Source organism: Leucoraja erinacea, chromosome 18 (assembly GCF_028641065.1).
Source record: "Leucoraja erinacea ecotype New England chromosome 18, Leri_hhj_1, whole genome shotgun sequence".
Classification (NCBI taxonomy): domain Eukaryota; kingdom Metazoa; phylum Chordata; class Chondrichthyes; order Rajiformes; family Rajidae; genus Leucoraja; species Leucoraja erinaceus.
In genome coordinates this window covers 37,012,792-37,038,302 of record NC_073394.1, presented here as the reverse complement: position 1 = coordinate 37,038,302, position 25,511 = coordinate 37,012,792, and the positions used below count along the sequence as shown (strand labels likewise).

The window sequence follows — 25,511 nt, the reverse complement described above, 5'->3', positions numbered from 1 at the left end:
CAGTGAGGCAGGGATGCTGGATTTGATGTGGGAGAGGACCAGCCTTTCAAAGCACTTAATTGGGATTGGAGTTAGGGCAACCGGGCGGTAGTCGTTCAGGTTGGTGACTTTAGACTTTTTCGGCACCGGCACTATGGTGGCTGTTGCCAGAGATAGAGACAGTTTGAAGATTCTCGTGAATACCTCCGTCAGCTGTACAGCACAGTCCTTTAGTACCCTTCCCTGGACTGTATCTGGGCCTGCAGCCTTGCGTGGATTGATCCTACGCAGAGCGCACTGTACCTCCTGAGTGCTCAGTGTTAAGGCCCGTCCCTCCGCCATGGCCGGGGTTATTCCACTCCTGGTGGTGTTGTCAGTTTCGAAGCGGGCAAAGAAGTGTTTAGATCGTTGGCCAGTGGGATATCACCGTGGGGGGCAGGCTCTTGTAGTCAGCGATGTCCCTGACACCTTGCCACATGCTTCTGGTGTCCGCGGTATTGAAGTGGTCTTCCACCCTTTGCCTGTGGATGTCTTTGGCCTTTTTTATGCCTTTGTTCAGGTTCGACCTGGCCGCACTGTAGGCAAAAGTGTCCCTGGATTTAAAGGCATTGTTGCGTGCCCTTAGCAGATCCTGAACCTCCTTGTTCATCCAGGGTTTCCGGTTTGGGAACATCTTTATTTGCTTGTCCACTGTGACAGTCTCCACATAGCAGTTGATGTAGGAGAGCACAGCACCACTGGTTGCCTGTTGTGCAAACAGGTCCCAGTCGGTGCGATCAAAGCTGTCCTGGAGTTGTAGGGTGGCGTCCTCGGGCCATATTTTGACCGTCCTTATTGCAGGTTTGGTCTTGCGGATGAGGGGTTTGTATGCAGGCAGTAGAAACAGTGAGAGGTGATCGGATTGTCCCAGGGATGGGCAGTGGAGAGCTCTGTAGGCGTCCTTGATGTTGGTGTACACTTTATCCAGCGTGTTTGAGCCCCTGGTAGGGCACTGCACATGCTGGTGGAATTTGCGGAGTGCGGCGCGTAGGTCGAACTGATTAATGTCCCCTGCTACAATGAAGGCACCGTCGGGGTGAGCATCCTGCTGCTTACTGATGGCCGAGTGCAGCTGTGCTAGCACTAGGTTAGCATTAGCCTGTGGTGGGATGTATATGGCCATGATGATGACCATGGCCACATGCGGTTAAGCTGGACAAGGTGCAACGATGATTTCCGAGTAAAACCAATGGTTCTTTATTGTCACGCACGCACAGCACAGTGAAAGGCCTTCGGTGAGCTATGAACTTGGACTCTAAAATACTTTTGAACATGAATGCTACAAAGGGTTTTGCCATTACCAGTACTTCCCCATTATACTTCCCCTTGCATTCAATTTCCCACTTGCACAGGTTAAACTCCATTTGCCGTTTCTCAAACCATTTCTGCAGCTGATCTCTACCCACTTTATCTTCTGACAGGTTTCTCACCATCTGCAATTCCTCCAATTTGGTTATCATCAGCAAACTTACGCACCAACTCATCTGCATTTCCGTCCAAGTTATTTATATATTATAATGGTGTACAAAATAATGACGGGAATAGATAGGGTGAAGGCACGCTCTTTTTCCCCCAAGATAGGGCAATCAAGAACTAGAGGGCATAGGTTTAAGATAAGAGAGGCACAATTTAATAGAAACCCGAGGAGAATTAGATATATGGAACGAGCTGCCACAGGAGGTACAGGCGCCTCGCGTTTTGCCCGGGGGTTACATGCTTGAAAAGCAGTGCATAATTAAAAAACGTGTAAATTAACCAAAAAGGTAACTATGTTGTCAGCAGTATATTTGAGCGCATTATTCCAAAATTACAATGGGCTGAATGTGAGATGTGGACCGAACCCAAGTAATTGGGACTAGCTAAGATGGGGTATCTTGGTCAATATGGATGAGTTGGGCCAAAGGGCTTGTTTCCATGCTGTTTGGTGTATGGTCAGATTATCAACAAGAAAATAATGATTTTTAATTGGTAAGCATGAAAATATGCTCCAACTCCACCTTTAGTTTTGAAATTACTCTTAATCAAACGCAATCATAATTTACTTTGATGCCAAATAAACACATTGGGTTAAACAACCATATGTGTATAATCCAACCTACGCATATTGTAACCAAGAATTTCACAAAGGGACTGAAAATTATCCTGGGTAAAAACCAACAGAGTGAAAAGCTGCAATATTTTACTATCAAAAGTCCATGTGCATGAATATTGCTTTCTCTCACTACAGTTAGGTGCACCTGGCAGAATGTGGTGAATAAATAGATTGTGCCAACAGTAACTGGGCAGCTCAATTACAATGGAGGAAACAATAAAACAGAAAGCAATGTAATATTACGTCTCAAAAAAGTCTTTAGGATGCAGCAGCAAAAGCCGATGTTTTGTGAACAGTGGCTTCATGATGGATCACTACTGCACCACATTCCCCAATATTCCAACCGAAATGTCAGTATCTCTCCAGCAGCAGGTCAGTGTTTCCTTCAGCTGAGGAATCACCGTGACATAATTCTTGACGCAATGCGATACACCACACAGTGCAAACCATATGGTCACAATTCAACCAAACCCAGCTCAGAGGAACAGGCCATCAGACCCTAACCTTAAACCTAGCAAGGGAACCCAGTCAGGAAATCAACAGGTTTATTCACTGCAATCCTAATGTTAGATATCAATTACTCTTCTTCCACCAGTCTTTGTATCATTTTCTACCTGCAACAGCTTAGACCCATACATCTAGGCTGTGGGCCGAGGAGCTTTATGCCAGTGTTCCGTGACCCAAGTCACAGAACTACATGAAACTTTCACATATTGTGTAAAAATATTATATAAATCACCCCTGAAACCCGTCATGAACAAGACTTGCACATGTTTATTAAATTGAGTAAAAACTGAAAAATTTAGGGTATTTTTCGTCCAATCAAAGCATGTTTAACGTATGCCAGTTGGCTAATCACGCGCTTTGCTTCAGGCTAGCACACAACATGGCTGAGAGGACTTCACTGATGCCTGTTTTACTGGAGATTCTGATGAAGGTTCTTTCTAGTTCTGTGGAATACATTTCGTGGAAACTTGCAGCAGGGTAATTGAATTTAGTGAGAAAAGCATTAAAAAGTCTGAAGAATGTGCAACTAAGTGGATGGAAGTGGAAGAAAGTCTTGAAAGCAAAGTCCCTGCTGAAATGCTGCAACCCAAAGTTGTGAAACTGTTAAACTGAGTTCTTTCAATCTAAAGTCAACTTGACTCAAACACTTGTTGCTGTTAAAATCAATTCTTTATTCAGCTGAGACTAGTCTCTTGAACTTTCCAACACAGAGCTGATGCTCTGGGGCGGGTCCAGAGAGGAGTAACTTTGATACAAACTCATGGCATTTATATAGGTATTACACATTTCAGATACAGAGGGTATGACAAGCTAGTAACCAATCATCTGAGTCCTTCTGGTGATTTACAACATCAGTCACATGATCCCCCTTCCCTGGCCTCATTACAGCCTTCGTTTGCCTGTGCTTTATAACTGTTTTAGTTATAAAGCACAGGCAAACTTACGAAAGACCATTCCTCAAAATATAAGATACGTATATAACACAATGATCACACAAGTCATACACACTTTCTATACCAAGAGAAAATATATTTCTATAAATCTAAACTATTTCTATAAGTCTAAAGTGTACCTTTCTACTAAGACAATACATTTCATAATTGGTGTTACTATAATTTTACACATTTTGAAATACCATTACCTACGTCTTTAAAACATTAATTATATAAGTTTGCTGAATTACAGTTTCTAAGTTCAAAACGCACATTTCCATCTCCCATCCAAAGATACATGGGTCGTAAATCTGTCAATTTACTTAATATAAGTTTGGTACCTATCCTGTTATTGGGAAGTAGGATTTCCAATCTCATGTACCAGGCAGAACACAAGAGACTACATCTCAGACCATTACGTCAGAATTCCATCTGCTTCAACCTTCTATAAACTACTCCCTCAATCTAATTATTTCTCAAAGCAACTATTCTTTCACTTACATCTTATTCCTTATCACATTCATTATTATTTTACACAGCCAAAGCTAACTGCAGTCTATCATCTCTCAGCCTTGAATTCTGTCTCAAACCTAGCAAAACAAGCCATAACTCTTCACCTTTATGTCACATTCAGAGCTCAAAATGTGCCATAGAGACAGAGCAGATGGCCTAAGAAGAGGCCCCTTATTCAGCTTCCCATTCTTCAACACAAAGCCATATCAAATAACTGAAAGGTAAGATCTAAAGTCTGAATTTATGAAAATTCTGTATGGACTTTAATTAATTTAATTGCACCCTTTTATAATGTGATAAAATTGGATTTGGAGGCTATACATTCACTCACTCACTCATTCATTCACTCACTCACTCACTCACTCATTCATCCTTCATTCATTCATTCACTCACTCATTCGCTCACTTCATTCATTCCTTCATGTGTATGCATAACACAAGGTAAATTAAACATTTTCACTAATGCCAGCTTGTTGTAGTCTAATAAGTCTTTAACATCTAATCTCAGAGCTGCCTGCGATAACTTACCGGGAAAAAGTGCTCCGATCGCGGGGCCTATGTACTTAACATAGTGAAGCCACGGTCTCAATTAAGAAGCGGCCGATTCGCGAACGCGGAGCTGCGGATCATCTCCGCGGGGGAGCAGGGGGGGTGGGGAGGCTGTACATAGTGGCTGTACATAGTGCCGTCCGTAGCGGCCGTTTCCAGGCCCCGACTACAGGAGAAAAATTGAGGAATATTCATTGCACTTTATAGGCTGCCATTCGAGTGAGAAATGGTCAGAAATGGCTGATGTTTATGTAGAAATGAATTGGTGTATGTGAACTTGAACTAATTTATCTATGGTAGTAATAGTGCTATTCTCATTAACATTAAGAAGAGGTTGAAATGTTATGAATTGAAGTCCATGCAAACTTAATGACTATGAGATGTTTTTTTTTTGTAGCCTCTGCCTGACCCTCCACGTGAACTTGAACTAACTTATCAATGGACTTATCAAAAGACTTGGAATCTGATGAAGAATATTCAGATGATGATCAGGTGTAATGTAAACAAATAAATTGGGGAAATAAATGATTATATAAAGTTTTATTTTAGTGTCAATCGTTTCACTGTTTCTTTGGTCAAATTATTATAAAAAAAGACAATGTGATGGAGTAACTTAGCAGGTCAGGCAGGATCTCTGGAGGCAGGACCATCTGTCTGATCTGCTGAGTTGCACCTTGTCTTTTCTTATATGGTACATCATGTTATACTTCCATAAATTATATTGTTTACAGTTTTGGAGCATTGCATGGAAGTCAGTGTAATGTGCTATAACCTCCACTGTGGACTGTCTGCAACTATCTCGATAGAATATGGATGCGGTTGTAGGAGACCCCGGCAACTTTACCCTTGCAAGGCGCTTCACCTTCTGGACATGTCGGGAGTCTCCTTCTTCAGTGCTGGGAAATGATTGCCTTACCCCCGTGCACAAGCTGTGGTCGCGGAGGGGGATTTGGAGCCGCGCAGCCAGGGGTAGAGTTGCCGGGGTTGGAGCTCCAACCGGCGCCGCCCGCGGCCGGACGGAGCCCCCAGCTCCGGCTCCAAATCCAGCGACGCTCCGGGTTGTGTGTCGGAGAAAGCTGAAAGAGAGGAGGGGACATTCTCAGAGCTGGGAGAGGGGATTTGGAGCGGACAAAGCCTGACAAGTGATAGCTGGATACAAGGTAAGAGTTTTTTTGATAGGAAGATGGGTAGACAAAGGCCAGAAGCCAGAAGAAGGAATGTAGGTGGAAGGTAAGAGGGGGTAGGGGGATGTGAAGGGGAAAGGAAACTGGGTGCAAGTCCAGGTAGGACACAGGGAAAGGGGAAGGAGATAGAAAAATGGATTGTTTTTAGGTAGTTATCTAAATTTGGAGAATTCAATGTTCATACCGTTAGGTTGTTAGCTACCCATTGAATCCTTATCTTATACGCCAGAGACATTTTCTGGTCTGTCTTTGGCCTTTGTCCAAATGTATAGCTATTAACGCCCCCCCCCCCCCCCCTCCCCCCCCACCCCCCCGGCAACCCTCACATATCCATCTAGCACTCGCCAGGTTTTGTCCTCTCATCTAGCTTTCCTCCTCATCCAGCGTTCCTCCTCTCATCCAGCTTTCTTCCACTCATCCAGCTTTCTTCCTCTCATCCAGCTTTCTTCCTCTCATCCAGCTTTCCATTTTTTCCAGCTAATTTTTTCAACCCCACATTTTCTAACACATGTCACGATGACTTTGTATTACATAAAACAATGCTACTAGCTGTGATCCAGGAATGCACACCTCCCTCTCATTCTCCCCCCCCCCCCCCCGCCCCTCAAACCAACAACACTGTGATCACCTGCTACAAAGCATCATTGTGTTCCATGACCTGCTAAATATGTTTAGACATTATCCCCAGCTCTTAATTACTACCTGCACTAATCCACCAATGTGGCTGCCCTCGTGTCAATGCAGACTGTCAGAATGTACAGAGTAAGGACCTTTAAAGTTACAGGAAGAAAAGTTACATTTAAAGAAAACAGGTCCTACGGCCCACCGAGCCCCCTTTGACCAACGATCACCCATATATTAGTTCTATCCTTCACACCAGGGACAATTTACAGAAGTCAATTAAACTACCGAGCTGCACATCTTTGGAATGTGAGGACGTGGGAACATTCAGAGAAAACCCACACGGTCACAGTGTACAGATAATACCTGTCGTCAGGATCGAACCCGGATCTCTGGCGCGGTAAGGCAGCAACTCTACCACTGCGCCGCTCTTCTCCCAGAGTACTGCATACTATTCAGTACTCCCCTACGCATTTTAAATTATTGAGCAAACTTTTAAATAATTGATTTGGATGGTACGAGAATGATTAAATATTAACCCCAGAATAATGCTAAGCATTATAAAGTGTCAATGATTGAAAATCTACAGCACTTCTAGGCCTGTCCTTTCAGGCACCGTCTTTCACCTTCAGCATGTTCCCCAACATAATCTAATAAATGATCCAAAAACATTAGAGTACGTCTTCAGTGACTACTTATTTTACTAATGCAGAAATAAATCAGAGCATCAAATAAATACTAAACCAAATAGGTAAGAGCTGGGCCAGGGACAGGCAATAATTTGCAGATGGGTCATGCTGCTATGGACAGTGATGAGACTTCAGATCATCGTAGCATCAATTATAAATGCAAAAGGATACTGAGATCGGCAAAGAGAATGCCAGTATTCATTACAGTAAATTATTAACAGGTGAGGCTACAGTGGACAAAAACTGTAGAGCTCTCTTCATTTATACATAATTTCCACAGCCCCGCTGCATTTTCTCTTTGGTTACACCTCTTGTCCTGTTCACTTTCCTCCCTTCTTGATCTGCATTTGTTTTCACCGCTTCCCCCCTTGACAGCCTGTGGACTCCATACCCATTCTCATTCTCTCCCACCCCTAGCTTAGCTCCTCAACCTCCTATCTCTCCCCCAATTTCTCACTTTTGTTCCTTAATTCTGTCTCGTGCCACTTTGCTGCTCCTCATCTAAATGTAATTATGCACTTCTCCACCCCACTTCACAAAACTTACTCGGAGAACCTTCCTTCTCACACCTACATCTCATACCTCTTCTCTACATCGGCGAGACCAAGCGCAGGCTTGGCGTTCGCTTCGCCCAACACCTCCTCTCAGTTCGCAATAACCAACGTGATCTCCCGGTGGCTCAGCACTTCAACTCCCCCACCCATTCAGAATCCGACCTTTCTGTCCTCGGCCTCCTCCATTGCCAGAGTGAAGCCCCGCGCAAATTGGAGGAATAGCACCTCATATTTTGCTTGGGCAGTTACACCCCAGCGGTATGAACATCGACTTCTGCAATTTCAGGTAGTCCTTGCTTTTTCCCTCCTCACAGCACCAGAGACCAGAGTTTAATCCCAACCTCGGATGCCATCTGTGATTCAATGGTGGTTTTATTGTTACATGTGCAGTGAAAATGCAGAGTGAAATTATTTTCCTACAAACAGTACAGTCAAGTATTGCCATACACAGTGCCCTCCATAATGTTTGGGACAAAGGCCCATCATTTATTTATTTGCCCCTACACTGCACAATTTGAGATTTATAATTTTAAAAAATCACATGTGGTTAAAGTGCAAATTGTTAGATTTTATTAAAGTGTATTTTTATACATTTTGGTTTCACCATGTAGAAATGACAACTGTGTTTATACATGGTCCCCCTATTTCAGGGCACCATAATATTTGGAACACATGGCTTCACAGGAGTTTGTAATTGCTCACGTGTGTTTAATTGCATCCTTAGTGCACCTAGTCTTTCCTCCAGTCTTTCCATCACCTTTGGAAACTTTTATTGTTGTTTATCAACATGTGGACCAGAGCTGTGCCAATGAAAGTCAAAGAAGCCATTATAGAATATAGAATAGAATAGAATAGCCTTTTATTTGTCATTCAGACCGAAGTCTGAACGAAATTTAAGCAGTCATACATACAATAAAAAACAACAATAAACACATATTAACATCCACCACAGTGAGGCCACCAACATCTCCTCGCTGTGATGGAGGCAAAAGTCTTTGGTCTGCAGTCTCTTCCCTCCTCTTCTCCCTCTGCGCTGAGGCGATACCCCCCTGGGCGATGTTATAACAGTCCCGCGGTTGAACACCGCGGCCCGGGGTGGTCGTAGCTGCAGCCCACCCAGACCTGCAGACGCAGCCGCTGGCCTGCGGCCGAACCCCGGACTCAGGCCACCGTCCCAGCCACCCTCACGTGAGTAACTGTCAACTTCAGCCTCGGGCCGGGCCGCCCCGACATGGGTGCCGAACCTCCCCCGGGCCGGGCCACCCCGACTCGGGCGTTGCTTCTTCCCTGGGCCGGGCCACCCCGACTCGAGCGTTGCTTCTTCCCCGGGCCGGGCCGCCCCGACTCGGGCGTTGCTCCTCCCTTCGGCCGGGCCGCCCCGACATGGGCGCCGAACCTCCCTCGGGCCAAGGCCTCCCCCTCCCTCGTCCCTGCCTCAGCGTGCGGGAGGGTTTGTTTTGAAAGCGCCGTTAGCGGATTTGCAAGCAGCGGCCGCTATCAGGGAGGAGGAGGAGATGGAGCTGCTGTCGCAGCTGCTGCTGCTGTGCGGGACCAGTCATTCGCTCCGACCCTTCAGAAGCAGCTGCACCATAGATACTATAGCTATAGGATCTTTGAGCTGCACCGCTCGGCCCCGCACCTTGCTGTTGGCTGGCGGAGGAGGGAGGCGGTGGCGAGAAAATCCCAAAGGCCAAGGCAGCGGGGCGATGTTTCCGAGGAGCGCTGACCTTCCTTCCTCCCCACCTTGCCCCCGCTCTCTCTCTCTTGTACGCTCCCTCCACCCCCCCCCCCCCCTTATCCTGGGATCCCTCCTCTACATCCATCCACACTGATCTACATCCAGCCTGATCCCCATTCCCACCTCTATTCAGTCCTCACTGACATCCCCGGTGCTCACCTCCCCTCCCCTACCCCCCCCCCCCCCCCCCCATCATCTATTCATCCTGCGCTGATCACCCTATCCACCTCACATTGATTCTCCTACTGTACACTGACAATGACAATTAAAATTGAATCTGAATCTGAATATTTGCACGGTCACAAAATGTGCTCAGGTGCTGCAACTCCTCTCCCTCCCTCACTCCATTTTGGCTTTCCTTTCACCTTTTGATGCACCCAGTGATTTGTACAGTGCTACAGGATTAATCCAACAGGACTAATCATCTTTAACTGCAGTCACAGACGAAGGTCACACACAGGTTGTTGAAAGCACACAGCAACATAATTAGCGTACTCCAGACCTCAACAATCTTTCTACTCAGTTGCATGCTCACATCCAATTACCAAAGCAACATCTCTCTGCTTCCAGGCTTTAATCACTATTATAGCTGATGCAAGGTTGTCAGCTGCCTCGTCCAGGACTGCCACAAATCAGGGGACATATGCAGATTATATTTTACTGTAAAATGTGAGAGCTATTAACAAACCAGGTTTATGTTCTCAGCCACTCTATTTACTATCAGGAGATATAATTTTGTTATTTTATCCTGCACCCCCATCAACAATTTTCAGGAGCTGTTGTGATGATTATAAACAAACCAAGAAAATTGTAAACTCAAAATGTATGCAAATCAAAACTGAAAACCATTAATAACACAGAATAGTACAAAACAGGAACAGGCCCTTCAGCCCACTATGTTTTGGCTAAACATGATGCCAAGTTAAACCGAACTCATCTGCCTGCATATAACCATATAACAATTACAGCACGGAAACAGGCCATCTCGACCCTTCTAGTCCGTGCCGAACACATAATCTCCCCTAGTCCCATATACCTGCGCTCAGACCATAACCCTCCATTCCCTTCCCATCCATATAACTAGCATATAACGGACACCTTAAACTGGTCCACAAACATTACATCTCTGGCAAAACGGGCACAGATGCGGTTGTACTTCCTCCGCAGGTTGAGAAGTTTACACCTCCACCCTCCCATCCTCGCCACTTTCTACACAAGCACAATTGAGTCGGTCATGACCAGCTGCATCTACACGTGGTGCGGCAGCTGTACAGCTGCGGACTGGAAGTGCCTTCAGAGAGTGGTGAGGACAGCGGAAAAAATCACTGGGACTTCTCTTCCTTCCATCATGGACATGGGGTACAAGCGCTGTCTGAGTAGAGCTAAGGGCATTATCAGAGCCCCCACACACCCACAATTTGGACTGTTCATACTGCTTAACTCTGGGGGAGGAGGTACCGCAGCATGAAGAGCGGGACAACCAGGTTCTGCAACAGCTTCATCCCCCAGGCCATAAGATTACTGAACAATCAAAAAAACCGAGGCTAGAACTTTTTAAATATCGTCACTTTTTAAAAACTTTTTAATATATATTTATTTTACAGAACCATGCGCATGAGGCATTTTTATGGACGCACCTGGAACTTTTAACTTTTAACTGATTTTGGAGAGTAAAATGCAACGAAATTTCGTTCAAGGTGCACTGTATCTAGGTGTATATCTGAATGACAATAAAGTTTTCATTCATTCATCAAATTTATTTTTAAATGATAAAAACGAACCTGCCTCCATCACCTTCACTGGAAGCTCATTCCACACAGCTACCACTCTCTGAGTAAAGAAGTTCCCCCTCATGTTACCCCTAAACTTCAGTCCCTTAATTCTCAAGTCATGTCCCCTTGTTTGAATCTTCCCTACTCTCAGTGGGAAAAGCTTTTCCACGTCAACTCTGTCTATCCCTCTCATCATTTTAAAAACCGCTATCAAGTCCCCCCTTAACCTTCTGCGCTCCAAAGAATAAAGCCCTAACTTGTTCAACCTTTCTCTGTAACTTAGTTGCTGAAACCCAGGCAACATTCTAGTAAATCTCCTCTGTACTCTCTCTATTTTGTTGACATCCTTCCTATAATTAGGCGACCAAAATTGTACACCATACTCCAGAATTGGCCTCACCAATGCCTTGTACAATTTTAACATTACATCCCAACTTCTATACTGCAGATGATCAATATCCCTCTATTCCTTGTACTTCCACGTGCCACAATCTAAGGCTCTCTTAAATGCCACAATCGTATCTGCCTCCACCACACCTACAATGGGTTCCAGGCACTCAACGGTCTGTGTAAAGAAAACTTGCTCCGCAAATCTCCATTAAAATTTCAATTGTCAATGGTGTTTTATTGTCATACGTCCCGAAACAGAACAATGAAATTCTTACTTACCGCAGCACAACAGATATGTAAACAAAGTACTCTGTAACATTACAATAAACAAAGAAGTTCAGTGTACAAAAGGCAACTAAACAATACTAGTGCAAAGACAAAAACCATGCCCGCAAGTCTACGCAGTTCAGTGCTTAGTTAGAGGTTGCAGTGGATATTCAGATCGAGGAGGGATCATAGAAACATAGAAATTAGGTGCAGGAGTAGGCCATTCGACCCTTCACCACCATTCAATATGATCATGGCTGATCATCCCTCAGTATCCTGTACCTGCCTTCTCTCCATACCCCCTGATCCCCTTAGCCACAAGGACCACATCTACACTCCCTCTTAAATATAGCCAATGAACTGGCCTCAACTTAGTTCTGTGGCAGAGAATTCCATAGATTCACCACTCTCTGCGTGAAAAATGTTTTTCTCATCTCGGTCCTAAAAGACTTCCCCCTATCCTTAAACTGTGACCCCTTGTTCTGGACCATACTAGACCTTGTAATGAGAAACAAATATGACTAGGTGTCTGGTGCTGCAGTGGAAGAATTAGGATAGTGATTACAACTTCATAAGTTTTAAATAAGGGACAGGTCAGGATGTTCGGGAAACACAGATTACAATGTAATTACGCAGGAGCTGAGGAGGGTCGACTGGAATCAGTTCCTATAACACGTCCACAGATGACATATAAGGGTCGGTTAAAGGCCAGCTGATCAAAGCACAGGATTAGCATGTTCCAGTAAGGAGAAGGGAACAGGACGGCAAAGTGAAGGAACAGTGGATGATCAAGGAGGTCGCAAACCTGGTCAGGAAGAAAATGGAAGAGTATGTCAGTTTTAAAGTGGCATCAGACAGGGCTTATGAAGCATATAAAGCAAATAGGAAAGAACTCAAGCAGGTGATTAGAAGGGTCAAAGGGGCCATGAAATGCCATTGGCAAACTGATTAAGCAAAATCCCAAGACTTTGTATATACATACATGTTAAACATAAGCGGGTAACCAGAGAGAACGTAATATCACTCAAAGATAAAGGAGGAAGTCTATGCTTCGAGTCGGAAGATGTAGGCGAGAGGAGCACTTTGCATCCGTGTTCATCAAAATGGAGGACAGCAAAATCAGTATGCTTTGGCAATTTGATACGTTATGGCAGTGGGATATAGATCAGCTGCAGACATGGGTGGAGAAATAGCAGATGGAGTTTAACCCGAGCAAGTGCGAGGTGTTACTCATTAGGAGGGTGAGTATACAGTTGATGGCAAGACCCTTAATGGCCCTGAACAGCTTTGATCTGCAGAGAGATCTTAGACTCCATGTTCATAGCAAACTAAAGGCAGCACAAAGGTGGTAAAGAAGGCATATGGTATGCTTGCCTTCATTGCTAGGTGCTGTGTTAATTGAACACAGGAGTCAGGAAGTTAAGATGCAGCTTTATAGGACTTTAGTTGGGTCGTACTTTGATGTGGAGGCTTTAGAGAAGATGTTTACCAGAACTTTGCCTGGATTAGAGGGTTTCAGCTACATGTAGATGTTGGATAAACATATTTGTTTTCTTTGAAATGCTGGAGGTTGAGTGGAGACTTAATAGATGTATATAAAATTATGAGGCATAGATTGGGGACAGTCAGAACCTTTTTCCTCAGAGCGGATAAGTCCTAAAGAAGGTATAGCTATAAGGTGAGAGCAGGAAAGTTTAATGGAGATATGTGCATCAAGCTTTTTACCCCAGAGAATGGTGGGGGCCTGAATGCCAGGTGTGGTGGGGGAGGCAGATACAATATGGGCATTTCAGAGGCTTTTGGATAACCACATGGACATGCAGGGAATAGAGGGATGTGGATCATGTAAGACACATTAAATCAGTTTAACTAGGCATCATGTTTGGCACAAACATTGTGGGTCATTGTGCTGTACTGTTCTATGTCTTTGTCATGTGGGACAGTCAGAGCATGTGGAGGAAACCTATGCAATCACAAGCAGAATGTAAAGACAGCACACATAGGCAGGATCAAACCTTGGTCCTTGGCGTTGAGAGGCAGCAGCTCCGCCGCTGCACCACTATGCCGTCCAATTGTAATCATGTATGGATGTTTTTTACCTGGTTAGCATACGGAGTTACATTTTCCACTGTATCTCGGTGCACGTAACAATAAAACCAATACCAAGTAATCTATTCCTCAAACATCATGTCACCTTTCTTTAGCTGTTTTTGCCATCTTTGCTCAACCAAGCAAGTGGCCAAACACAACTCCCAAATTTGGGCCTGAAATTAATGCTTTATGCAAATCTGCCCCACCCATAAAGACAAACTACTATATAGCTTGGATTAAAAAAAACAATGCAGGCATGCCATTCAATCCAAGAACTCTTCCTGCTGCAGAAACCCTTTCAACTCTACTCAACAACCAAACGTCTGCAGCCTCCTTTTGCTCTGGTATTTTATTTCACTCTTCACACGTTTAAATTATGTTTTAGTCTTAATTATTTATTGTATATCGTGTTGTTACTTGCCAGTAAAGCACCGAGGCAAATTCCTTGTTTGTATACATACTTGGCTAATAAAATTTATTCAATTAAATACAACGTGTCCATTTTTTCATACCTTCCGGTACTATGCTCTCAGCTTCTCGCCCAATGACTATCTTCCCTGTATACTTGGATTAAATCTGGTCTAAAGGATTACAAGATCTGATGAAAAACAACTTCGAAGCGCAGGCGAAAGCTGCCCAACTTGAATCATCTTCCGCAGTTTCGCAGAACTAATCACACCAAATTGGTCCTCACATACCTGTGCAATGTCTCATCCCCATCTTTTTAACTGCAAAACACATGCACATTCACAACCAGTCTCCCATAAACATTAGAAACATATAAATTAGGTGCAGGAATAGGCCATTCGGCCCTTCGAGCCTGCACCGCCATTCAATATGATCATGGCTGATCATCCAACTCAGTATCCCGTACCTGCCTTCTCTCCATACCCTCTGATCCCCTCAGCCACAAGGGCCACATCTAACTCCCTCTTAAATATAGCCAATGAACTGGCCTCGGCTACCCTCTGTGGCAGAGAGTTCCAGAGATTCACCACTTTCTGTGTGAAACAAGTTCTTCTCATCTCGGTTTTAAAGGATTTCCCCCTTATCCTTAAGCTGTGACCCCTTGTCCTGGACTTCCCCAACATCGGGAACAATCTTCCTGCATCTAGCCTGTCCAACCCCTTAAGAATTTTGTAAGTTTCTATAAGATCCCCTCTCAATCTCCTAAATTCTAGAGAGTATAAACCAAGTCTATCCAGTCTTTCTTCATAAGACAGTCCTGACATCCCAGGAATCAGTCTGGTGAACCTTCTCTGCACTCCCTCTATGGCAAGAATGTCCTTCCTCAGATTTCGAGACCAAAACTGTACGCAATACTCCAGGTGTGGTCTCACCAAGACCCTGTACAACTGCAGTAGAACCTCCCTGCTCCTATACTCAAATCCTTTTGCTATGAAAGCTAACATACCATTCGCTTTCTTCACTGCCTGCTGCACCTACATGCCTACTTTCAATGACTGGTGTACCATGACACCCAGGTCTCGCTGCATCTCCCCTTTTCCTAATCGGCCACCATTTAGATAATAGTCTTAGTCATAAATAAGCCCTTTAAATGAACATCCCATTAAATAATGTCTCGTAAGTCAGTAATTAGCTTGCTACAACTTTCAAGATGACAATACTAGTTCCATTATCAAATACTCTTCTGCGCAAAATCAATTGTCGTCTCATCTGCAGAGCACATGACTGACTAATAAAATGCTGCAAATAATCCTTCTGGACTCCTCACACTTGGTCAGGAATAGGAGGCGAATGTAAGTGGCAATATTTTACCACAGAGAATCAGCAGCTAACACACATTAAATTTCCAGTTGAGGCATGGCCAGCAGCTGTGATCCCGGCTCGATCACCCATCCAGAGAACATACCAAACCCCAGGGCCTTTAAAAGTGAATTTGGATTAGATGTGTTTTACATAATCCTCATCAACACATCTTGCAATACACGATTATCCTAAAACCAATTGCATTAGCCATCTGTGCCTCACTGAAAAATAAGAGGTGGAAACTGCCACAACCACAAATTACTTCTATCTCGACAGTGGATTTACCATTGCAAAATATACATTGAAAGACAGGATGTACTGGTTATTTGGAGAGTCCTTCATCAGGCCCCAATTCATTCCCTTGACCGCAGGCCGCCACAGTATTGCTGGATGGAGTACATTAATTCCTTCGTGTGACCTCTATTAACTGAGCAGCTGGACCATTCGCAGTAACAACGAGTGTTTAAGGTAAAGGATGAGGCATGTGATCGTCAAAATAATCCTGCATAAGTGAAAACGCAATAAACAAGACACCAAAAATAGGTCAGCCGCGATTCAGAAGAGGGAACAGTGCAACGACCTACACCGAATCTGACGGCAAAGAGGAACGAGATGCGACACCTTCACTTGCGAGAGCGGCGACCCCAAACCTTCGGCTCCGGGGACACACATCACCATCACCCCTTCCTCCTCCTCTCGATCCCCAAAGTGAACAACCCTCCCCTCCTTCACCTCACCTCGGCCCCCGGGATCCCTCAGCCCCTTCCCTACCCCAGCCAAGGGGACACCAACCCCCCCTCACCCCGGGGACCGCCCAGTCCATAGCCCGCCGCGGGGTTCCTCAGTCCCGGCCTCCCCGAGGTGTGCCTTCCCGGTGACTGTAGTCGGGGCCGAACGCCGCCCATACCCCGCGGGGGCCGGGTCGTGGTGCCAAAAGATCTTATATATTTGGCGGTGCCAGTGTTGTCCAGCCCGGGGAGGGGGGGCGCACAGGCCGATCACTCACCGCAGCGGACGACAGCTCCCGACCGACCCTAAGCGCGTCCGTGCCCGCGGCCTGCGCTCCACTGCGCCTGCGTCACCCCACCGCGCCTGCGCGCCATCACCAGTGCGGAAGGAGCCAGAAGCAAAGATTAGAGAGGAGCAAGATAGACCACTCCTCGAAAAACGCGTAGTATCACGTGTGTGATCGTCGACGCCATTTGTTGAGGCATTTTATTGGGCTTCCCCCACACTGTCATGGCGTCCTTATCTAAATTTCATCTCACTGCTCTGCTATCAATTGTTCTAATCGTAAATCTAAACGACCCGACCTGTCATTCTTTAGGTTCCCCAATAAAAATGAAAGGTGAGAAAATATTGTTATTATTTTCAGTCGATATTCTGTCGTGAAAATGTTATTTTATGTTCTCCCATCAACGGCCATTGGGAAACTGGGTTTGTTGGTACATTAGAAAGTTATTAGACTTATTTTTAATAGATCTTTTCTTACCATAATAATGAAGACAATTTTAATACTTCTGTACGTTTTTGGTTTTGTTCTTGTAAGGGATTGGTCTCCACAATATGGCCAGCGGGACACATTGGGCCCAGTGACCAGGAGATTTTTCGAGCTCAGATTCAAGTCCGAGAATGGGCGGCTGTTACCCATTATATCCCTCGAATTGTCAAGGCATCACAAGCAAAGATCACAAGCCCGCCGTGAAGAAGGGTGCAATCAAATATTATATAACTCTGCTCTATCATCTTTGGTGGGCGTTAATCCAGTGGGCGGCGCGACTCTGGTCAGCAGCGGCCTCTGCAGTCTGTCCGCGTTTTATTATTTTCTGTCTGTGTTTAAATGTAGTTTTTGTTATTTTTTGTTGGGGTGTGTGTGTGGGGGGTGGGGGTGGGGTGGGAGAAACTTTTTTAAATCTCTCCCTGCACTGGAGACCCGACCTTTTCTCGTCGGGTTTCCGTTGTCGTTGGGGCCGCAACGAGGAGCGGCCTCCAACAGGAAGAAGCCGGGGACACTGGTGCTACGACTCACCGTCACCGTCGCGGGGCTGGCCGAGTCCGGAGCGGGTGGAGCGGTGGAGGAGCGCTGCTGCTGCTGCTGCTGCTGCTGCTGCTGCTACCGGAGAGTCGGAGGCTCCAACGGCAGGTCTGTGGACGGCGGCACCGGGAGCCCGCGGGGCCCTGGAGGGAGACCGCTTTTCAGGGCTCTCGCAACGGCGACTTCCCCCGCCCGAATTGCGGGGTTGAAGAGCTCCTGGAGCGGGGCCTAACATCACTGCCCCGCGCGGCTTGGAATGGCCGCGGGACTCTGCGAGCGCACGCCGGGGGCTCTAACAGCAAGACCCGGTGTGCGACCTCGCACCACCCGGCGTGGCTTTAATGGCCGTGGGACAATCGCCATCGCCAGCCGGGGGCTTTGACTTTGACTCTGACATCGGGGGGGGGGAGAGTGCAGTGGAGAGATAAGTTTATTAGGCCTTCCATCACAGCGATGTGATGGATGTTTATGTAAATTATGTTGTGTCTTGGGTCTATGTGTTTGTAATGTATGGCTGCAGAAACGGCATTTCGTTTGGACCTCAAGGGGTCCAAATGACAATTAAATGTATCTTGTATCTTGTATCTTTGAGTGCAATGGTGGGCCGGGAGGTTCGGTGGCGGCGGCCACAATCAAAGATACTAGAGGAGCTCTGCTCTATAATCTTTGGTCGGAATGGGACGGCTGCGCGTTATAATGTGCTATCGTTCCACTCTCCCTCTCCCCCTTCTCCCCTCTCTCCCCTTCTCCCTCTCCCCCTTCTCCCTCTCCCCCCTTCTCCCTCTCCCCCCTTCTCCCTCTCCCCCCTTCTCCCTCTCTTCTCGATCTCTCGCTCCCCTCTCTTCTCTCGATCTCTCTCTCCCCTCGCTTCTCACCATCTCTCTCTCCCTCTCTCTCTCTCTCTCTCTCTCTCTCTCTCTCTCTCTCCCCCTCTCTTCTCTTGATCTCCCCCCCTTCCCTCTCTCCCTCCCTTCCATCTCTCCCTCCCTTACCTCTTTGTGAGAGTTGGCAGCTCTGCTATGCCTTGGGTCCCAAAGAGGATAAAAAGAAAATACTTAATGGTCTTTGTAAGAAGATTTTAATAAGCTCTTCTACATTTAAGGTAAATTGACATATTAGAGGCAAAAAGCATCTTCAATATACAGGCCTCTCCACACACCTGAAAACAATTGCATTTAAGTGATATATCATCCATTGTTCAGGCAGGTAGCACTAGGTTACAATAAACTTCCTACACATTCCAGGAATGCATCTCATAAAAATGGAAGAGGCTTAAATGCATTGTAAAATCATAAATCCATGTTGACTTGGACTAATCCTTTTACTGCTATCCAAATGCCCCATTATTACATCTTTAATAATTGACTCCAGCACCTTTCACACCACCAAAGTCAGGCTAACTGGTCTGTAATTCCCCATTTTCTCTCTCGCTCCTTTCTTGAAAAGTGGGATAGCATTAGCTATCCTCCAATCCACAGGAACTGATCATAAATCTATTGATCGTTGGAAAATGATCATATGTATAAATATATATGTATGTGTATATATGCATGTATGTGTATATATGCATGTATATGTATATGTGTGTATATATGTATATATATGTTTATATGTGTGTATGTATGCATATAAATGTATCCATACGTATGCGTGTATTTGTATGTGCATATGTATGTGTATACGTATGTATGTATGTGTATATATGTATGTGTGTATATATGTATGTGTATATATATGTGTGTATAAATATATATATATATATATATATATATATATATATATGCATATATATATATTATTACTATATCATTATATATATAATTGCCTTTATGGTTCATGCACATCATCTTACAAGACAAATAAATTAATAGTGATTATTTAAGTCAAAGTTGCTTCTGATCCATGAAAATAAACTTAATTGTCTCTAACTTGCCTCTCACACACAGACACACATTCATATAAATATATAAAATATGTATACGTTAAATTTAATTTTGTGCAGTGTGTGTTAAAGCAATACAAGGGAAACTGCACAATACAATGCGAGGGAAACTAAGCAAAGGAGGGGGCTGTTCCCGCTACAAGGTACTCGAGGATCTTTGCTTTGGATCAAAGATTATAGCGGAGCTCTATAATCTTTGCTTTGGATCTCAGCGGGTGGCATACCGGAAGTCGCGTGTCGCATTAAGAAATGGCGGCCGTGACGTTCCGTCACGTACTACACGTCAGTCCATTGGATTTCGGAGGAGTGGTCTATCTTGCTCCTCTAGGATCTTTGGCCAGAAGTGGCAGTAGGGATCGGGTCATAGGATCATGTGATAGGAGCCATTCGGCCCATCAAGGCTGTTCCGCCATGCAATCACGACTGATCGATATCCCTCCTAACCCCTTTCTCCTGCCCTTCCTATAACCCCTGACACCTGTATGAACCAGGAATCTGTATCTGCCTTAAAAATATCCATTGACTAGGCCTCTACAGCCTTCTGTGGCAAAGAATTCCCCAGATTCACCACATTCCCTAGTCTCCCTAAACCTCACCTTCCACCCATCAGCCATTGTGTACTGCACATCATCCTCTGACATGTCTGCCACTTCCAACGGGATCCCACCACTAGCCACATCTTCCCATCACCCCTTTCCGCAGAGACTGTTCCCTCCGCAACTCCCTGATTTACTCATCCCTTCCCACCTAAACCACCCCATCCTCAAGTACCTTCCCCTGCAACCACAAGAGATCCAACTCCTGTCCCTATACTACCTTTCTCGACTCCGTCCATGGAACCAGTCAGTTTTTTCAGGTGAGGCAGAGGTTCACTTGCACTTCCTCCAACCTCATCTACTGTATCTGCTCTTCCAGCTGTGGACCATCGGCGACATCAAATGTAGACTGGGCAATTGTTTTGCTGAACACCTTTGCTCAGTCCACCTTGGCCTATGTGATCATCCGGTTATCAAACATTTTTAACTCCCCTTCCCTTCCCACATTGACCTTTCTGTCCAGGGCCTCTTCCACTGTCAGAGTGAGGCCAAACACAAATTGGAGGGACACCACCTCATGTTTCACTTGGGCAGCTTACAACCCAGCAGTTCAAATATTAAAGAATTGATGAACCTGAAGAAAGGTCTCGACCCGAAATGTCACCCATTCCTTCCCTCCAGAGATGCTGCCTGTCCTGCTGAGTTACTCCAGCATTTTGTGTCTTTCTTCGGTGTTAATATCTCTAACTTCAAGTAATTCTTGCATTCCTTTTCTTTCCGTCCTTCCCCCACCCTAGTTATTGTACTATTGTCCTGGTGAGATTCATTGTCTGTACAATTCATTAACACCCTGTCCACAGCCAACAATGTACCATATTCTAGATCATCACTACTTTTTTTTTTTTTTTTTCAATTCAATTCAATTCAACTTTAATGTCATCGCACAAATACAAGTATGAGTACAACGAAATGCAGTTTTGCATCAGTCCGTAGTAGTTGTACATAAGGAAAAAAAAATAGAAAGAGAGAAGATACAGAATAATCAAGAAATACAGAATAATTAAACAATGGGGACGGAGGGACCACAGAAATCTATCGGCGGGACTCCGAGTTCAGCAATGTGATTGTGTTGTTGTAGAAGCTGTTCCTCATCCTACTAGTACGTGACCTGAGGCTCCTGTACCGCCTCCCTGATGGGAGGAGGGCAAACAGTCCATGGTTGGGGTGCGAGGGGTCTTTGTTGATCTTCCCAGCCCGTCTCAGACACCGTTTTCGGTGGAGGGCATCCATGGCAGGGTGCGGGGCACCGATGATGTGCTGCGCGGTTTTCACCACCCGTTGTAGTGCCTTCCTGTCCGCAACAGTGCAGCTGCTGTACCATACCGTGAAGCAGGTGGTCAGGATACTCTCTATGGTACAGCGGTAAAAGTTGGTCAGGATCCGGGTAGACAGGTGGGCTTTCTTGAGCCTCCTCAGGAAGTAAAGGCGCTGCTGTGTCTTTTTGATCAGCTTGGAGGTGTTGAGGGACCAGGACAAATCCTCCGAGATATGTACTCCGAGGAATTTATAGCTGGAGACGCGCTCCACCTCAGTCCCGTTTATATGGATGGGGGTATGACTGCCTCCTCTGGTGTGCCTGAAGTCAACAATAATCTCCTTCGTCTTTTTGCAGTTGAGGACGAGGTTATTGTTGGCACACCAGGCTGTCAGGTGCTGGATCTCCTCCCTGTAGGCTGACCCATCATTGTCGCTGATCAGTCCTACTACCGTGATATCGTCAGCAAACTTAATAATGGCGTTGGATCCGTACTTTGGGATGCAGTCGTGGGTGAAGAGGGAGTAGAGGAGAGGGCTGAGCACACAGCCCTGTGGCACTCCGGTGTTTAGTGTTATAGTGGAGGAGGTGAGGTTATTGAGTTCAGGTGAGGAAGTTCAGTGTCCAGTTGCAGAGTGAGGTGGAGATGCCAAGTCCACTGAGTTTGGTGATCAAGCTAGCGGGGATGATGGTGTTAAAGGCAGAGCTGAAGTCAATGAACAGCAGCCTGATGTAGGAGTTGTTGTAGTCCAGGTGGGTCAGGGCAGAGTGTAGGGCCGCCGATATGGCGTCCTCTGTAGACCTGTTGGTCCTGTAGGCAAACTGATGGGGGTCCAGTGTGGGGGGGAGGCAGGCTTTGAGGTGAGCCAAGATCAGCCGCTCAAAGCACTTTGCAATGACAGGGGTGAATGCCACTGGGCGGAAATCGTTGAGACTCCCTGTAGCTGACTGTTTGGGCACTGGCATGATGGTTGATGTCTTGAGGCAAGTGGGGACAACACCCTGGGCCAGTGAGAGATTGAAAATGTCGGCGAGGACTGGGGATAGTTGTCCAGCACATGCCCTAAGCACCCGGCCAGGGATGCCATCGGGGCCTGCAGCTTTGCGCTCATTCACCTTGCTCAGTGCATCTTGTATAGCAGAGGTGGAGAGGCTGAGAGGTTGTTCATTCAGGGGTGGAGCAACTTTAATGGCTGGGGTTTTGTTGTCCCGGTCAAAGCAAGCATAGAAGTGGTTTAGCGCGTCAGGCAGGGTGGCGTTGTCTGGGGGAGGGGTGTTAACTTTCTGATAATCGGCAAGGGATTTGATTCCTTGCAACATGCGCCTGGGGTCAGAGTTGTTGTGGAAATGCTCCTCAATCCGCCGTTTATGATTGGGTTTAGCAGTCCTAATTCCCATTTTCAGATTGGCCCTGGATGAGCTGTATCCCTCAGCGTCGCCAGATCTGAAAGCGGCATCGCGAGCCTTCAGTAGGAGTCTGACCTCCCTGCTCATCCACGGCTTCTGGTTAGGGAAGGTCTTTATCTCCTTGTGGGTAGTGACATTATCGGTGCAGAATTTTATATTGCATATCTTTCATTCATTTTTTCTATAATCACCATCTATATCTCTCATTTCCCTCTTCCCTGACTCAGTCTGAAGAAGGGTCTTGACCCAAAAAGTCACCTTTTCTCAAGAAGTGCTGCCTGACCCGCTGAGTTGCTCCAGCTTTTTGTGTCTCTCTTCGGTTTAAACCAGCATCTGCAGTTCCTTCCTACACAATGGATCAATTAACCTACCCAACATGACACTCTGCCTGAGCTCTCACGATCAACCCATTAGCCCTGAACATCCACCCCTATGGTGCCGTCTCCACGAGGAGGACCCCCCTCAGAATGAGTGAATTATTCTCATATCTGCGCACAATTGATCGATCTTTAATTCGGAGACTTCCCAGGTGGGAAAGCAGCCTCACATTATTTAGTTGAAAGTCATGTGCAATTTTTTTTAACAGTATTTCTTATGACAGAATTTTCCATTGTGCAAAAATGTTAATATTTGACCTGAAATTAGTGAATTACATCTGAAATGTATGATGACACACATGCTACTATATTTATGGAAAAACAAGGTGATTTATAGAGGCAAATCGCTTTTCAGTATGAAATGCAGGTGGAAAACTCATATCTATAAATTGGATGAGAACATATACAGCAAGATTAGCAAGTTTGCAGATGATACAAAAGTGGGTGGGTTTTCAGATAGTGAAGATGGTTGTGAAAAATTGCAGCAGGATTTCGCCAAGTGAGCTGAGGAATGGTTGATGGAATTTAATGCAGAAAAATGTGAGGTGTTGCATTTTGGGAAGTCTAACATGAGCAGAACCTACACAGTAAATGGTAGGGCACTGGGAGCAGAGGGATTTAGGAGGGCATGTGCATAGTTCCCTGAAGGTGGAGCCGCAGGTAGATAAATTGATCAAAAAGGCTTTTGGCACATTGGCCTTCATCAGCCAGAGTATTGAGTATGGAAATTGGGAGGTCATGAGTATAAGATGTTGGTTATGCACGTTTAGAGTATTGTGTTCAGTTCTGGGCGCCATGTTATAGGAAAGACGTTGTTAAGCTGGAAAGGGTACAGAGAAGATTTACGAGGATGTTGCCAGGACTCGAGGGTCTGAGCTATAGGCAAAGGATGAGTAGGCTGGGACTCTCTTCCTTGGAACGCGGGAGGATGAGGGGTGATCTTAGAGAGGTGTATAAAATCATGAGAGGAATAGATCAGGCCCAGAGTAGGTGAATCAAGGACCAGAGTGCATAGGTTTATGGTGAAGGTGAAACGATTTAATAGAAATCTGAGGGGTAACCTTTTCACACAAAGGGTGGTGGATGTATGGAACAAGCTGCCACAGGAGTTAGTTGAGGCAGGGACTATCCCAACATTTAAGAAACAGTAAAACAGGTACATGGATAGCACATGTTTGGAGGGATATGGACCAAATGATGGCAGGTGGGACTAGTGTAACTGGACATGTTGGCCACTTTGGGCAAGTAGAGCCAAAGGGCCTGTTTCCACACTGTATCACTCTAGGACTATAACTGGTCTGTCTTTGGCTGTTAGAACTAGATATATTGGATCTATCTATCTCTCTATCTCTATCTCTATCTCTATCTATATCATATCCACATCATCATAACAAATCTATCTATAATATACTAGACTAAGTGGGACTCGTTGGGTCCCATGTTCACACGGGAGGGCTGGTCCCCCGACACAATATTCCACCTCTCCACCAATTCCAATATTGGTGGCCAGTAGGGGGGCTTTCTGGAGTGCTGGTATGGGTTCTTGGGGTGGCAGCTCAGTCCCTCAAGCCTGATCTGCTGGCAGCTCACTCACGGCTGGTGGGCTGGCAGTTGACTCATGACTATTCCTTGAAATTCCTTTTCAAGCAGGGTGCAAGGCCACCAAATTCAAATGCAATTTCTTGCCACTTTGAGCAGGGTCAAGGCCACCAAATTCAAGTGCAGTTTCCTACCACTTCAAGCAGGGTGCAAGGCCACCGAATTCAAGTGCAGTTTCCTACCACTTCAAGCAGGGTGCAAGGCCACCGAGTTCAAGTGCAGTTTCCAACCACCTCAAGCAGGGTGCAAGGCCACCGAATGCAAGTGCACTGCAAATTGTGGCTTGAAGTTGAAAGGCACTACTTACTGCAAATGGTGGCCTGGGAGCTTTGGTTTGAAGTTGAAAGGCACTACTTACTGCAAATGGTGGCTTGTGAGCTTTGGCTTGAAGTTGAAAGGCACTACTTACTGCAAATGGTGGCATGAGGTTGACAGGCACTACTTACTGCAAATGGTGGCTTGGGTGCATTGGCTTGAAGTTGAAAGGCACTATTTACTGCTAATGGTAGCATGAAGTTGAAAGGCACTATAACTGCAAATGGTGGCTTTGTTGCTTCGGCTTGAAGTTGAAAGGCACTACATACTGCAAATGGTGGTTTGGGAGCTTTGACAA

The 25,511-nt window shown here is 45.6% G+C and overlaps 1 protein-coding gene across 1 annotated transcript in view; it reads right to left on the bottom strand.

Moving 5' to 3' along the window:
* Positions 1 to 16,782, bottom strand: part of madd (MAP-kinase activating death domain) — a 196,347-nt gene extending 179,565 nt beyond the window's left edge. The window contains exon 1 of the mRNA XM_055649954.1: positions 16,694 to 16,782. The gene's annotated coding sequence lies outside the window, so the exon portion shown is untranslated. The remainder of the gene's footprint in view (positions 1 to 16,693) is intronic.
* Between the last annotated feature and the right edge of the window lie 8,729 nt (positions 16,783 to 25,511).